We start from the raw sequence: 14,465 nt of genomic DNA, 5'->3' as shown, positions 1-14,465 counted from the left end.
TAACCCAAGAAAAAGGCAAAGGAAAGAATCTTGAGGTTGACTGCTTCATAGCAGGCTTAGAAATCATCCCATCCAGAGAAAAAAAGAATGAAAATTACCGTAAGGGTAGATGTGAAGAGTTCACTGAAATTATCAGACTTGCTAGCCTAAATGAGGTAAAATTTTACCGGAAAAAAAAAAGTACTGAGAAGGTATTGGAAGGTGTAGAAAGAGTTGGCAATATGCACAAAGGAAAATAAACAATAAGAAAAAAATGCTTTTCCAGAAAAATCTTGATCCATATCTTTTATTCAGTATCTCCATTGTAAACCTTCAGTTTCTTCAATTTCCCTGATGAACTCCTCTATCGATACGATAGTTGATATAAATATTTGAAAATGAGTGTCTGATTGACATAAAAAATCTTTTATTTCTCTAAATTCAAAGCTCTTTCTCCATATCAAGTCAGATCAACAGAAACCTAGGATAGTGGATTGCATTATCTTTGCAAAGTTTTATCTGTGTGACCTTGGTTTCATTTAAGCCTTAGCGCATTGGACATCATGAGTTTCTGTCTGTCCCTCTGTCTTATATTATTGCAGACATTTCGGGACGAGCTCGATTGTCTTTTTATCATAGGCGGAAGTACAACTCCTGGGAAATCTTTGTCGATCTCATTCACCCATTGAACAAACCGTTTTGAGCTTCTAGTAGGTATCAGGTGCCCCACTAGGTTAAAAGGGTATGTGTGTCAGGGTCTTCCAACTGCTAGGAAATCATAATTCATTCACTTTCCAGTTAACAAAGAGCAAATAATGGTTTTTGAAATAGTCTTCTTTCTCAGAATGCAAGAATTTACACTATTGGTATTATTTATTAATATAATAGAAAAAATAATGATAGAAACTGAACTTTGAAAGTCCCTGGAGACCAACTCTACACATTTTTGAAAGAAAATCATTTAATGAAAACAGAGTATCTACAACTTCATACCATTTTGTATTTTATAAAATAAATTGTAAAGCCCATTGGTTAAAGCGTCAGACCCCGATCAAGGTTAAACCTGTGGGATTGCCATGCAGGTGGGCAAATGTCACATGCTGCAGGAAATAGACCATGTCAGATATGATCGTTGATGTCTGTGTGGGCACCAGAAGCTGACTAGAGTTGGCAGCGGAAGAAAGCAATCAAAATCTCAGCTGCTCTGGCTCGGTGCCTCTCTTTAACCTCTCTACCCAGGAAGAAGAATGAGCCTTACCTCTGGCTTCAACTTGCCCAGGGAAGGCTGGGAGGGGGAGATGCCAACTCTCTTTCCAAGGTGAGGAGAACAACCAGAATATGATCAGTTATGGAAGGAAAAATCCTAATACTCAAAGCCTCTTCTAGCACTGGTTTCCTTTTCAGTGGGATACCCTGTTTGCTCAACCTTTTCTAGAGCCTTGTGCCTACAGGATGATGCTTGCTACACTGGACAAGAATTGGAACTTCCTTCTGACAGATACTGAAAAAGGAGCTGGGAAGCTATGATTTCCCCCTTGTGCTTTCCCAAGCCACTGATCTTCAGACTACTTCATATAACCTGGGACGTCTGGCAAAAACAAAACAAAACAAAACAAAACAAACCACCTTTTAATTAATGGCCTGGTTTCCTGATTAATGGCCTTGTTAATTAATGACCTTATTTCACCTTGAAAGGTTTTACAGGAGCACTTGGCCAGTGATCAAAGGGACATAGAAAGGAGTAGAGAAGTGGGAGGGCTGAGCTGGGGTAAGAATAGGGGATAAAACACAAGAGAAAGAGCATCTGAAACGCTGTCCTTCCTTACTGTCTTTCTTTCATCTTTGGTGCTTCCATCAACTACCTGAGCCACGCCCTCCCTTCCCTGCATAATCACCAATCCAGGATTGAAAACATCAGTGAGAGAGTGATTTTCAAATCCCTTCCAAAACAATCTCTCAGGCTAAAATGAAATAAAGCATTCTTGGTTTCATATCTGGCATAAACTGTCTTCTGAAAACACTTTGGAACACATCGCTTGTTAAACCAAAAAATTTTATAAGGGGCATGGCAAGGAACGCTCCTGTTTATTTCATATCTAGCAAGTTCTGTGGGGGTGTGAATAATAATATTATAATATTAATATAATAATAATAACCATTATTTTTATGTATTAAGTCTGAATTTAAATATTAAACTCAACCCTTGGTTAAGTCATAAACTTCACTTTGCTCCCTTTGTTGGTGTAGATGATTTCAACCATGTGAATATATGTTGATTTTAATATTTCCTTAGAAATACAGCAGTGCTTTCTCTGTGGAACTATCACAGTAGTTCTACCTACATTTTTATATTATGGTGGTATCTTGGCTATTCTAACATAACAACATTAAAATTTTTGCTAGGGAAACAGAGAAGTGTTTTAGCAAGAATAAAAGCTTGGGGTCAGACAGAACTGTGAATCCCAGCTCGGTCACTCATTAGCTGAGCTAGATTGATCCCAATTACTTATCCTCTCTGAGCTCGGTTTTCTCATCTATAAAATGGGAGTAAAATCCACCTACCCCCATGGCTGTTTTGATGATAAATTAAGAATGTAAAGTGCTTTGTAGAGTGCCTGGCACCCAGAATGCTCAGTGAAGATGTACACTCATTCCTTAAACTCATTCCTCATGCTGACCCCTCTGTAGATGTGACGCCAACCCTTAGCTATGGAGATGTATGGAGAGAATCCTTAAAAGAAGTAACAGTCTCATTAGGGACCTGTGTCTTACACCAGCTAATTATAAGTCAAGGCAAACTGTGTTAAGGCCTAGAGAAAGGCATATGTCAAAATTTAGGGGAGCACTGAAGAAGGTGCATCCCCAGGGAACAGAGTTCTTGGAGGAAGTGATAGAAGAGTCATCAACGAACCGAGACACTGAGGATGGGTGACATTTGGCAGGTGGAAAAGGAGATTGGAGGGGGATTCCGTGAAAAAGAAGCAATGCATTGCAGAGACGGAAAGGTGGGGAACGCTGGAGGCCACTGAGCAACCCCATATATGCAGTGCAGGCTGTGGGAGAGGAAGCGAGACTGCCAGGATGGACTGAGGCCAGAATGCGACAGGCCTTGAATTCAATCCTAAGGAGATTCACATTCATTTAGAGATAATTGAGAGAAATAATTTTTTAAAAATATGAATAAACACGACAGCATCCTTATGGACGTAAAAGCCACCAAAGACGGTGGAGGGTGTTGTATCTACAGAACTTAGCATCAAGCAACTGCCCCTTTCATTCCATAGTGGATAATACCAGGCTCCACACTATTGGAACATCCTCAGTCAATTAAGAAAAGTACTGATTGCCGGCTGCAGAATATCCCCATGGTGCCAAGATGTCTGTGGAGTGGGTGGGGAGAGGGAGGGAAGGTGTGATAATTAAAAGAATTGTTACTTGCGATGTCACAGGAGCCAATGTGTGAACTCTGCATGCTGGGAAGCTAGAGTGCTCCCAGCTGCCACGGGGAGGGAGGATGTGGTTTGATCCCTGGCACCACTCATTGGGACAAGATGAATCACAAATGTGTTAATAGTGAGGTTCCATGTCATAATGTGCCAGATGGAGGTGGTTACATCTCTGATTGATTGCCTCCTGGCCAAGACAGGGGTTTTCCAGAAGGCAAAATTGGCATTGGAGCTCAAGGGATCAGCAGGTCTTTATTTTGGTCAACGTGGACCTGACATTCTCGACTTTATGAAGTGTGGCTTCCCCCACGACACGGGCAGCCAGAAACAGTATGTGGATGAAGAAGGAGATGATGAGGGTGTGATACATGCAAGAAACAGTGTTGCACTGGACAGAGCTCCTCTGGCTAAACGTGGCCCTTAAGGAATCCATGGGGGCGCTGGAAATAAGGGGGTGGGGTGCGGGTGGGGAGTCGCAGTAGACGCCCGGCTTGCGAACGAATTAAATAACTAGAAAGGGAGAAAGAAAGCCAAGGAAGAGAGGAGCCAGAGAAGGAGCTTCAGATACCCGATCCCCACAGCCGTAGAGTCCGGGCGCCAGGCTGAGGCCACCGGGGCAGAACCACAGAGCGGAGCGTGGCAGGGTGACCTTCCTGCCTGTTCCCTCCCACTCCCCCCGACCGTAACCACCCAGCTCTTTGTTGTGGTGGTTTCCTTCCCCCAGCACAAGCTTCCAACTATAAACAGCCAACTACAAGGGCAATAACTGTGGCATCCTACTGGGAACTAAGGCAGCCTCTCGTGCAGGCGCTGGGTCCTAATACAGGACAGTGAATAAAGCTTCATTACAGAACAATGGAGTTAGCTGCCAGAGCCTACAGATTTGAATAAACAACAAATAAGCAACATCTGCTCCAGCATATGTGTATGGTAAAAAAAAAAGTCACAAAATAAAAGAATTTGTAAATGCCAAAAGCAACACTAAACTGCCAGAGCTACTGTAGAGTGAATTTTTAATTGCACATGCAAAGCGGCAGGCTGTGGGTATTAGTCTCACATATGTTTTGTTGCTGCCAACCTGGGAGTATAGATGAATTTAATTAAATAAGGATTATCCCTTCTCCCCAGTACAATTACTTATTTATAACAATGATAAAATTGCCTAATAAGAAAAATTGTAATATTTCAAAAACAAGCCTAGAAAACACCCTGCTTTCCGTGTAAGTCGTTCAGGGCTGTTTGAGTTTGAGTGTGTCTTTTAAAATTAAGTCTTTGCCTACTGCCAAGGAAGAAAAAGCAAACAACCCTTATCATAAAGCCTGCCGCAGTTAAACAGCCAGAGACGGCATTATGGAGAAATATAAAGAAGACACAGAGCAGCATGGGAATTGCCTTTCGTGGGGCGTGTAGAAAATTAAGCAATTGGACTCAAATGGAGGCCAGGTGACTGAGCCAAGGGACAGGGCCACTGAGGCTTGGTCTCCCCCATTGTCCCGGTCCTAATCTGTTTTGTGAACAGGCAGTCACCGGTGATTGATCAGTTCCCTTTATTTTGGCTCTCCCTCTTTCCTGCGTGCTAATTCTCTAAAAACAAGTAACACTACCCCAACCGAACAAACAACAGAAGAGATGGGCACTCGAGCCCCTCTTCTCCGTGCCAGCGGAGTTCAATTTTTACCTCCAAGTTAGCAACCCCCATCGTCAGGGAGGCCAGTGGTGATAATCCAAGTATGAAACTGTAGATGGCAAAGTAGATTCATGTGTAAATTACTACAGAAACCAGTATCTTCTGAGTCTCGCGATCTAAGTTTATCTTTGAGCAATTTTGTTGCTGAAATAGCTTTACTGCGCTAGAAGTTAAGGCAAGTGCTAAGAGCTTATGACCAGGTGCATTCATTCTCCCGAAGTCAATTCAGAAGCCAGGCAGAAACAAAAGGCAGACAGGGGCTCTGGGTGTGTGGCTGTGGGCCGTTACACCATCTCTCCACCTCAGTGTCCTCATCTGTGCAATGGGAACAGTAATGATAGAATCCACCTCCAAGGGAGGATTCAATGAATTAATACATGTAAAGTGCCTGGAATGGCACCTGGCATGGAGTAAGCCCTCAATAAATGTTGCCAAGAATTTAAAGGGATGCTTTAGCAGGGCACTCAAATCTGCACTTGGCTCTTTCGCAGATGTTAGTAGCTTTCGATTTCTCTTTTGCTTTTCCTTCACGACACATCACAATTGTAACTCAATAATTAATTGGTTTCTCCTGAAATTCACAAGCTCCACGAGACTAAGTTCTGTTTTGCTTTCATTTGCATCCCCAGAACCTAGACCAGGTTCTTACATGTATAAGCGCTCATTAAATATTCATTGAATGAATGAATTCAGTATGGAAGGAGAACTAGATTTGAATTCAAAAGATCTTAACCTGAATTTTGGTCTTTCCTTTGCCACCTGTGTAAACTCAGGCAAGTTGCTTAATTTGTTGATGTCTTATTTTTAAAGAGGAAAGACTACTATGGTGATTACATTAAATAATGTAATTGAAACTGCTCAGGACACTGCAAATGTGGGTATCAAATATAAATTTTTAATTAACAATGAACTGCTTCCTAATAATAATTGATTGGATTATAGAATTAGGCAACAGATTCCGTGTATATTCAGGGAAAACAACTTCCTGAGAGATGTTGCTGGAATGTGTGCAAAACCAAAATAAATTAAGTCTACATTACTTAGGACTAAATGCAACATGCAAAAAGAAAGCACCAATTCATAGATTTGAAAGGAAGACACATATTGGATACAGTCCTAATTTACAAATACTGAAATCCATGCCAGTAAAATCATTAAAAATACCATGTGCTATATTTTAAGATAATCATTATACTCTGCCCACAGTGCACTGTCGCAACATTATATCACCACTGGTGAATTTGAATGGAAACTCTTCTGGCTAAGGTAAGAGAAACTTAGATGGTGTCATGTATGCTCTTCCCTGATGGGTCAGGCACTGTGCTAGGCGTAGGGATGGCAGGTAAATAAGATAAGATTCCTATTCTCAAGCAGAACATAATTTAGTGTAAAGGAGAGAGGCATAAGCAAATGGTTACTGTTTTTCCAGATGAGTCCTGGAAAGGTGTTATTTACTAAGGCTAGCAATAGCATAAAGGGAGAGCTTACAGGTAGAGAAGAGAAAGGAGGAAGAGTGGTAGGGACTCTACAGCAGAATTTTCTGCTTAAGAAAAGAGAATGGGCTATTTTTTGGTGTTCTTCTAAATTAGTATACCAGCCCCTTTGAAATAACAGAGTGATAAGAGAGAGAATGAGAATGAGAAATTGAAAGAGAATAAACAGAATCTAATATAGTGGTAACTGATGAGGAAGAAGACCAAAAGGCCAACGGGGAGACAGGATGTAAAAGGGACCTCTTCAAAGCTACCTTTTCCAAATCTGCTTTGGAGCAAAAACCCTATTAGCAAAACCTTAATAATTGAGGTCTCACTCAATCCCCAAATATACTCAATTTGTAAAAATGAACATTTAGCATTATCTTGGTTGAGTGATTATTTATTCTGTTGTGGACAAATTAGCAAATACAGAGAAGCAAAAGAAGGAAAAACCAGATGTCACTTATCATCTAGACTGCCATTGTCTATCCCATGTACACTTGCGCTTTCTCTATTTTTGTTTTTTTTGTGGGAAGGTTGAGGGTTAGAAACTTGTATTAAAAATTTTAACTTGTACCATATAAAATATTTAAAAAGAAAAAAATACATTGCCTGAGACCCATCACTGTGAGATGGTCACCAAACTATTAACTCTAGTTTAACTCATATGCAATTTTATTTTATTTATTTATTTGAGAGAGAGAGTGATCGAGAGACAGAGAGAGCACAAGCAGGGGGAGCAGCAGAGGGAGAGGGAGAAGCAGACTCCCTGCTGAGCAGGGAGCCCGACGAGACGCGGGGCTTGATCCCAGGATCCCAGGATCATGACCTGAGCAGAAGGCAGACGCTAAACCATCTGAGCCACCCAGGCGCCCTTCATATGCAATTTCTATGTGTATTATATAGATTATATATATAATTTTATATAAGCAAATTGAGATATTTTTTCTGTAAAAACACATTTTATTTTATGACTTTGTTTTTCTCTCTTAATTATAAGTTTTTAACCACTGTGCATGAAATACCAGTTCTCATTTTTGATGATGGCATGATACCCCATATAATGTATCATGATTTAATTAAACAATTTACTTAAACAATCCTTTCTTTGGACACTTAAGCTAGTTCTAATTTTTCACACCTCTTTTATAATTGCCTTCCTGCAACTTCAAAGAGGACATACCCAGGTAGGAAGATACACACAGTTGCAAAGTTTCTGATACATATGTTATATATTGCCTTCCAGAAAGCAATGTGTATTCTTGCCAACATTAGATTATATGATTTCTTAAACCTCTATCAATTTAATAACTCATCTGCCTATTTTAGTGTATATTTAGTGTATATTTCTTAGATTACTACTGAGGTTGAAAACTGCTTCGTTTGCATTAGCTTATTGAATAAAATTCCTACTGACACCTTTATTTTTTGTTCAATTCTCTTGCATTGGGAAATTTCAAACATGTACAAAGTATAGAAAATAACACAACATGTATCTATTTCTTCTCACCACCTACCAGTTCTATCCAGTTCTATTAAAATTTAACATTTTTCCATAGATACTTCAGATTTTTTTTTTAAAGGAAACATTATAGATACAGTAGTCTTATTTACCTGGGTTTATCCCTTCCTGATCCCATTGCCTTCCTCCTTACCTTCCTCCCCAGAGTTAACCAGGATCCTGAATTTGGTGTTTATATTTCCATTGTGTATTTTTGTGCTTTTACTTGGTATGTGCATTAATAATGCATACCAGGTGTTGCTAAGGTAAATATATTTTATATATTGTATGCACCTAACTGTGATTTATTTACCCCCACCTTATAGTCGTGATATTTTTTCATGTGGACAAATTAACCTGTTTGCTTATTATCATTGCAGTGTATTATATTCTACTCTTATGACTATGCTACGATATCATTAACCTTATTCTTACTGATTTGATTGCCTTTAGGTTGTTTTAAGTTTTTCACTATTTCAGTGTTGCAAAAAAATGTTTTTTATATGTTCATTCATCTGCATTTATGTGAGGATTTCTCTAGGGCATATGCTACCCATGAAATGGCTAAGTCAAATGGTCTGTGAATCTTTAACTTTACTTGATTTTGCCAAGCTGCTTTGCAAAATGGCTGTACCAATTTATAATCTCCCCAGCCCTGTAAGATTTCTCCCCTCTCACCAATACTTGGTAGAATCAAATTTTAAAAATTCTGTCAGTCTAAAATGGTATCTAATCATTTAAATTTATCTGTTCTTGATTATAATAGGGTAGAGCACGTTTTCTTCTATATAGGTTAATTTTTTAATAAACACCTTGCTGTATATAAATTGTAGATAACTTCTAGTTCGTGACTTTGTTTTTTAATTGAAGTGTAATTGACCTGTGACTGGTCTTTGAACTTTGTTTACGCTGTCTTTTTTGAACCAATATTAACATTTATAATGAAGTCATATTATCAGAATTTCTCTTTATAGTGTGTGTTTTTTGGGTGTCCCGTTCAAGAAATTGTGTCTTGCTCTCAGGTCATAAATATACCCTTCTTTATTTTCTTCTATAAGGACCAAAGCTTTGCTTTTCACATTTAGACCTTTGCTATACTTGGATTTATCTTTGTCAATGGGACAAGCTAAGGGTTTAATTTTCAATCTTTTTCATATGGATAACCAATTTTTTGTATCAATCATGTTCATCTTTTCCCCACTGGTTTTGAAAAACTTGCTCTGACTTTTCATTTCCATACATGTAGGGGTCTGTTTCTAATCTCTATTTCACTGGTCCATCATCTTAAAAAAAATTTTTTTTTAAAGATTTTATTTATTTATTTGAGAGAGAGAGAGAGAGATCACACAGAGGGAGAGTGAGAGGGAGAAGCAGACTCCCCGTTGAGCAGGGAGCCCGACGTGGGGCTCAATCCCAGGACCCTGAGATCATGACCTGAGTGAAAGGCAGATGCTTAACTGACTAAGCCACCCAGGTGCCCCCCCAATTTATTTTTAACAGTGGCATAACACTTTAATTACAATTATGATATAAGTGTTCATTTCTAGTAGCACAAATTCCTCCTCCATGATCTTCATTATTATCTTAGCTTTTCTTGGCCCTTTACTAGTACATAGGAATTTCAGGACAATCTTGTAGGTTCCACACACAAAAAATAAAACAAAACAAAAACCAACCCTATTAGGATTTATATTGAAATTGTATTGTGAATTTTATTATTAGTGAAGACTTGGCTTCTTTATAATATTGAGTGTTCCTGTTCATGAACATGACATAGCTCTGCTTTTATTTAGGTCTTTGTTATGAGATATGGTAATATTTTATAATATTTTATAATTTTCCCAATAAATATCCTGAATCTTCTTTGTATATATTCAAAGGTACTCTTACAGGTTTATTGTTGTTGGAATTGTGAAAGAAATCTTTTTTTTTTTTTTTTCTTTAGTGTCTTCCTAATTTGTTACTGGTGGTGCTTGGAGATAATACTGATCTTTGCATTTTGCTCTTGCATTCAACAAACTTGCTAAACATTATTATTCTATTACTATGCCTATTAATTCTCTTGGGATTTCTATGCAGTCAGTTATTTTGTCTGCAAAGGTGGACAGTTTTTAAGTTTATATACATCTTACTTCATGGTGTTGTCATTCTGCTTTGACTTTTAGTTTGATGCTGAATAAAAGTAGTGCCAGCAAGTTTTGTTCGTAGTTGAATAGGATTTCCTTGAAGGTTTCGTTGTTAGGATTGATAGTTGCTATCAAGATTTGATAGATGCCTCTTAGGCTAATAACATTTCCTTCTATTTCTACTTGCAAAGAGTTTTTGTTAATTCTTTATTGTTTATGATGAAAATACACTCTCAGCTTGTCATTTACCTTTTAATTTTTTATGATTGTTTTTCATACATAGGTGTTCCATGTTAGGTAGTGAAAAATTGATTAATTGAATTAGCTATTGCATTTTAAGCCACTCTTTAAAAATAGTTTCCTATTCCAAAATTATATAAAATTCGTCTACATCTATACTTTTAGCCCTTTGATAATTTGGGTGTGTTTTTTGCATTTAATTGTCTATCTGAAATTTCATTCATCTAAAGTTCTATTGGTAAACGGTGAAATATTTTATAAACATACACATCTTTTTCCTAAGCTAACAAGTTGATCATATCATTTATTTCCTTTAATAACTTATCATTGTAGTTGATAAATTAGTTTTTCCATTGTGAAAAAACTGAAATGTTCAAATGAAAGCTAGTTTTCAAGGATTAGTATACTTTTAATGCTTTACTGCATTTAAATCCTCATTATTGAAAAATGTTTACATCTGTATTCATAAGGAAAATTCATCAATTTTGTGAGCCATCTTAATCAATTTTGAAATCAAGGTTTTGTGTTGTTTTTCTTTTAATCTAAAAGGAACAGGAAAGATTTACAAATGTTTGCATTATCTGGAAGATTTATACAGAAGAGAAATTATCTCTTGAAAAATTGTCTACTCATGTAACAATTTTGGTTTTATTTTGTCATTGTTCTTTGCTTCTCTTAGAGATAGTTTTTGGTAAACTCAAGTTTTGTTTATTTTTCCCCTCTATGGTATTAGTTTACTTAACAGTTCTATTATGTTACTTTGTTAATTTTTTGGTTTAATTTTTTTTTGGTTTAAAATAGATATGTATATATGAATATTGACAACATAATACCAATATAAATTTGGTAATATAAATACTTACATTTTCTAAAATATCATCCATATTAATTATCCCTAGTTTTAATTATACCACTTGTATTGGTATTGGTATTCCTTTATAATTTAAACATGGGTTTTGCAAATGATATAACTTCTTTTCTGTATCAGTGGTTCTGTCTTTTCTCTAGTTTTATTTTGATTATCTAATTTTATTTGTATGCCTTTCTCTCTTCTGTGGTTTGACAACTTTGTTTTTATTCCCTACACAAAAAACTAGTGCTTTGATTTTACTTATCAAATTATTTTTTCCTGCTTTCTACATGATTAATTTCTGGCTTCTTAATCTCTAACTTCTAATTATGTTTATATTACTATTTTTATGATGATGTCTTGAGGCAAATAATTTATTTTAGTTCTTACATGTTCGATAATGAAAACAATTAATGCTATGAATTTGCCTCAGATTACTGCTTCTGTTCCAGGTCTTCAATTTTATATGAAATATTCATCATTATTATTGAAATAATCTGAACTTACAGTTTTAAATGAGCAACTTCTGCACATTTTTTAGGATGGAGAACTCAGTCCCCAAGTCCTGGATTTAGTATTTTGTTTTGCTTGTTGGGAGGAGGGAGTGTTACTTATATTTTTATTTTTGAATTTGAATATTACTGCATTTTCCATGATAAGGTGGCCTATACATAATGTGTGCATATGTAAGAAATCAATGAGATCATCTTTGCATTTACAAGTTGTTAGCTCTTTTAATAAAATATACCAAGAACACTGAGAAAGAATACTTATTTCAATATTTTTCTATTATGCTCATGTTTTCAATTATAATATTAATATATTATCTATCACCTTTTACTATGTCATGTTTGGTCTGTAGAAAACTGAGAGGAATATTAAAATTTCCCAGTTTTGGAAGAGATGTTGGTCAAAGGATATAAAGTTACAATTGGGTAATATAGATAAGTCTAAAGATCTAAGGTACCTGGTGACTATAGTCAATAATACTGTATAAAATATTGAAAATTTGCTAAGAGAGTAGATCTCGGGCGCACTTACCACACACACAAAATGGAAACTGTGTGAAGAGATGATATGCTGAGTAGCTTGGTTATGGTAGTCATTTCAATATGTATATGTATATCAAATCATCATGTTTCATACCTCAAATACATACAATATATTTAAAAATTAAAAAAACAAAAAGTGTCCAAAAGTTTTGGACTAGTTGTCATGGGGAGCAGAGAATTAATAACAACAAAATCTCCCACTTTTATTGTGTCAATTTCCTATAGTATCACCAGAATTTTTTGCTAAGTAGTGTTATGAAAATAACATATGCACACGGTAACAAAAGAAAATTAAAAGATGCCAATTAATTTGAAACATGTTAGTCTCCCTTCTGTTAAGGTACTTCCATTAGCAGTTTCTTATATATTCTTCCAGAAGCATTCTGTGCATACTTTCTCCCCTCAGTAGAAATAGATAACTTTTTTAATAAAAAGAGATGCCTATGTAAGGTATTTTGCACATATTTTTTTTTCTCATTTAACAACTGTAGATCTCAGAGACCTTTCCATATCAACACATAAATATCTGCTTCATTTTTCAAAATAAAGTCTGAGTAGATTTTAATGTAAAAATGTACCATATTTCTTTAAAGCTAATTTATACTTTTGGGCAGGTAGGCTGCCTCTAGCTGTTTGTTATTATAAATATATTTTTGCAGTCAAAATCCTTGTGGGTACACTGGAGTCTACTGATGGGTCAAATTGCAGAACTGGAATAGTTGCATACCTTTAAAATTATGTGACATTGACAGATTATACTTCAAGTACTTAGGACGATTTTAACTGACAACCAACAATGGGTAAGTTTGTTTCACATTTTTACTATCACTTGGTATTACTAAACCTTTAAATACTTGTGACCCTAGAACCACAGTTGATTATTATCTATCATGGTTCTTTGGGTTGACTCAGCTCAGCTATGTGGTTGTTGATTGGATTCTCTCATGTGGTGGCAGTCAGATGACATCTGGCCTGGAGTCATCTGAAAGTCTAACTGGGTTGGACATCTAGGATGCCTCACACGGAGGCTCGTTCAAGGCTGTCCACCAGAGTGGACATTCCCATGTGGTTTGGGATTTTCTCAACATGAGGGCTGGTTTCCCAGAGGGAATGTTCCAAGAGCAGGTATCTCAAGAGCCAGGAAGCAGCCAGGTGGGTTAAGGGCTACACACTGGACATAGCACAGCATCACTTCCACCATATCCTATTGGTCAAAATAGTCCATGTACTTTCATTTTCAAATGAAGTCATCTTGGTAACTCTGAGTCAAAATTCATTCATTGATATTCATATACATATATAAATTCATTCATATATAATTTGTTCATATATATAATGAATTCATTCATTCATTCACATATAAATAAAAGTAATCTTTTCCCCTTTTTCTCATTAATAGAAATAGAACTAGTTTTACTTGTTTTTTTTCTCAGTCCTATTTTTTCTTTGGTTAATGACACTGTTTTTGAAAGTAATAAATTATATTTGCTTTACTTTTGTTCAGATTGTCTCCATTAGGTTAACCTTCACTCATCTTACTTTGCTCTCTGAATTTGAAATTAAATGTAGGTTAGTGCTGTTGCCTAACTTTCCAAATCATTTTTTGGAATGATTGAGGTGCCCTACATGATATCAGCAGACCTCTTAATTGAATGTCAGGGAAGGCAGTTCCTATTGGCACAGGGACCTCCAGCTTCATTGAGAAACATTCAATTAGATGGAAAACAGATGCTTATTTTTGTCTTATAAACCTCAATGCAGGTTATGTGGTAATTACTTCGAAGAGCAGGATAACAATTTATGTAATCAGCAGGACCCTATAATTACTAATGCATAATTTCTAAACAGCATTTAGCAAAATGAGGCCCATACATACACTTTGTAATGAAAAAGATGTGTTTGACACCACACTAAATTAAATTAAAAATTTGCATATTTTCTTCCAGGAAATGCACTAGCTTCATCTGCTTTATTTTGCTTCACTAATCCCTATCTACTTTTAGCTCTGTTATAGGATCATGGAAATGCTGAATCACAATGATGGCTGAATGGGAGCTTAAGAATGAGGAGTAGAGAAAGCCCTCCTTCTCTGCTGTCTAGGATTCTATA

General features: G+C 36.5%; 1 protein-coding gene across 1 annotated transcript in view; it reads right to left on the bottom strand.

The window, feature by feature from the left end:
- ITPRID1 (ITPR interacting domain containing 1) overlaps nt 1-14,465 on the bottom strand; it is an 81,722-nt gene that overhangs the window by 35,740 nt on the left and 31,517 nt on the right. The gene's annotated exons all lie outside the window — the stretch shown is intronic.

This window comes from Halichoerus grypus, chromosome 12 (genome assembly GCF_964656455.1).
Source record: "Halichoerus grypus chromosome 12, mHalGry1.hap1.1, whole genome shotgun sequence".
NCBI classification, from domain to species: domain Eukaryota; kingdom Metazoa; phylum Chordata; class Mammalia; order Carnivora; family Phocidae; genus Halichoerus; species Halichoerus grypus.
The sequence above is the reverse complement of the archived record's forward strand: the minus strand, read 5'-3'. Positions and strand labels throughout refer to the sequence as shown.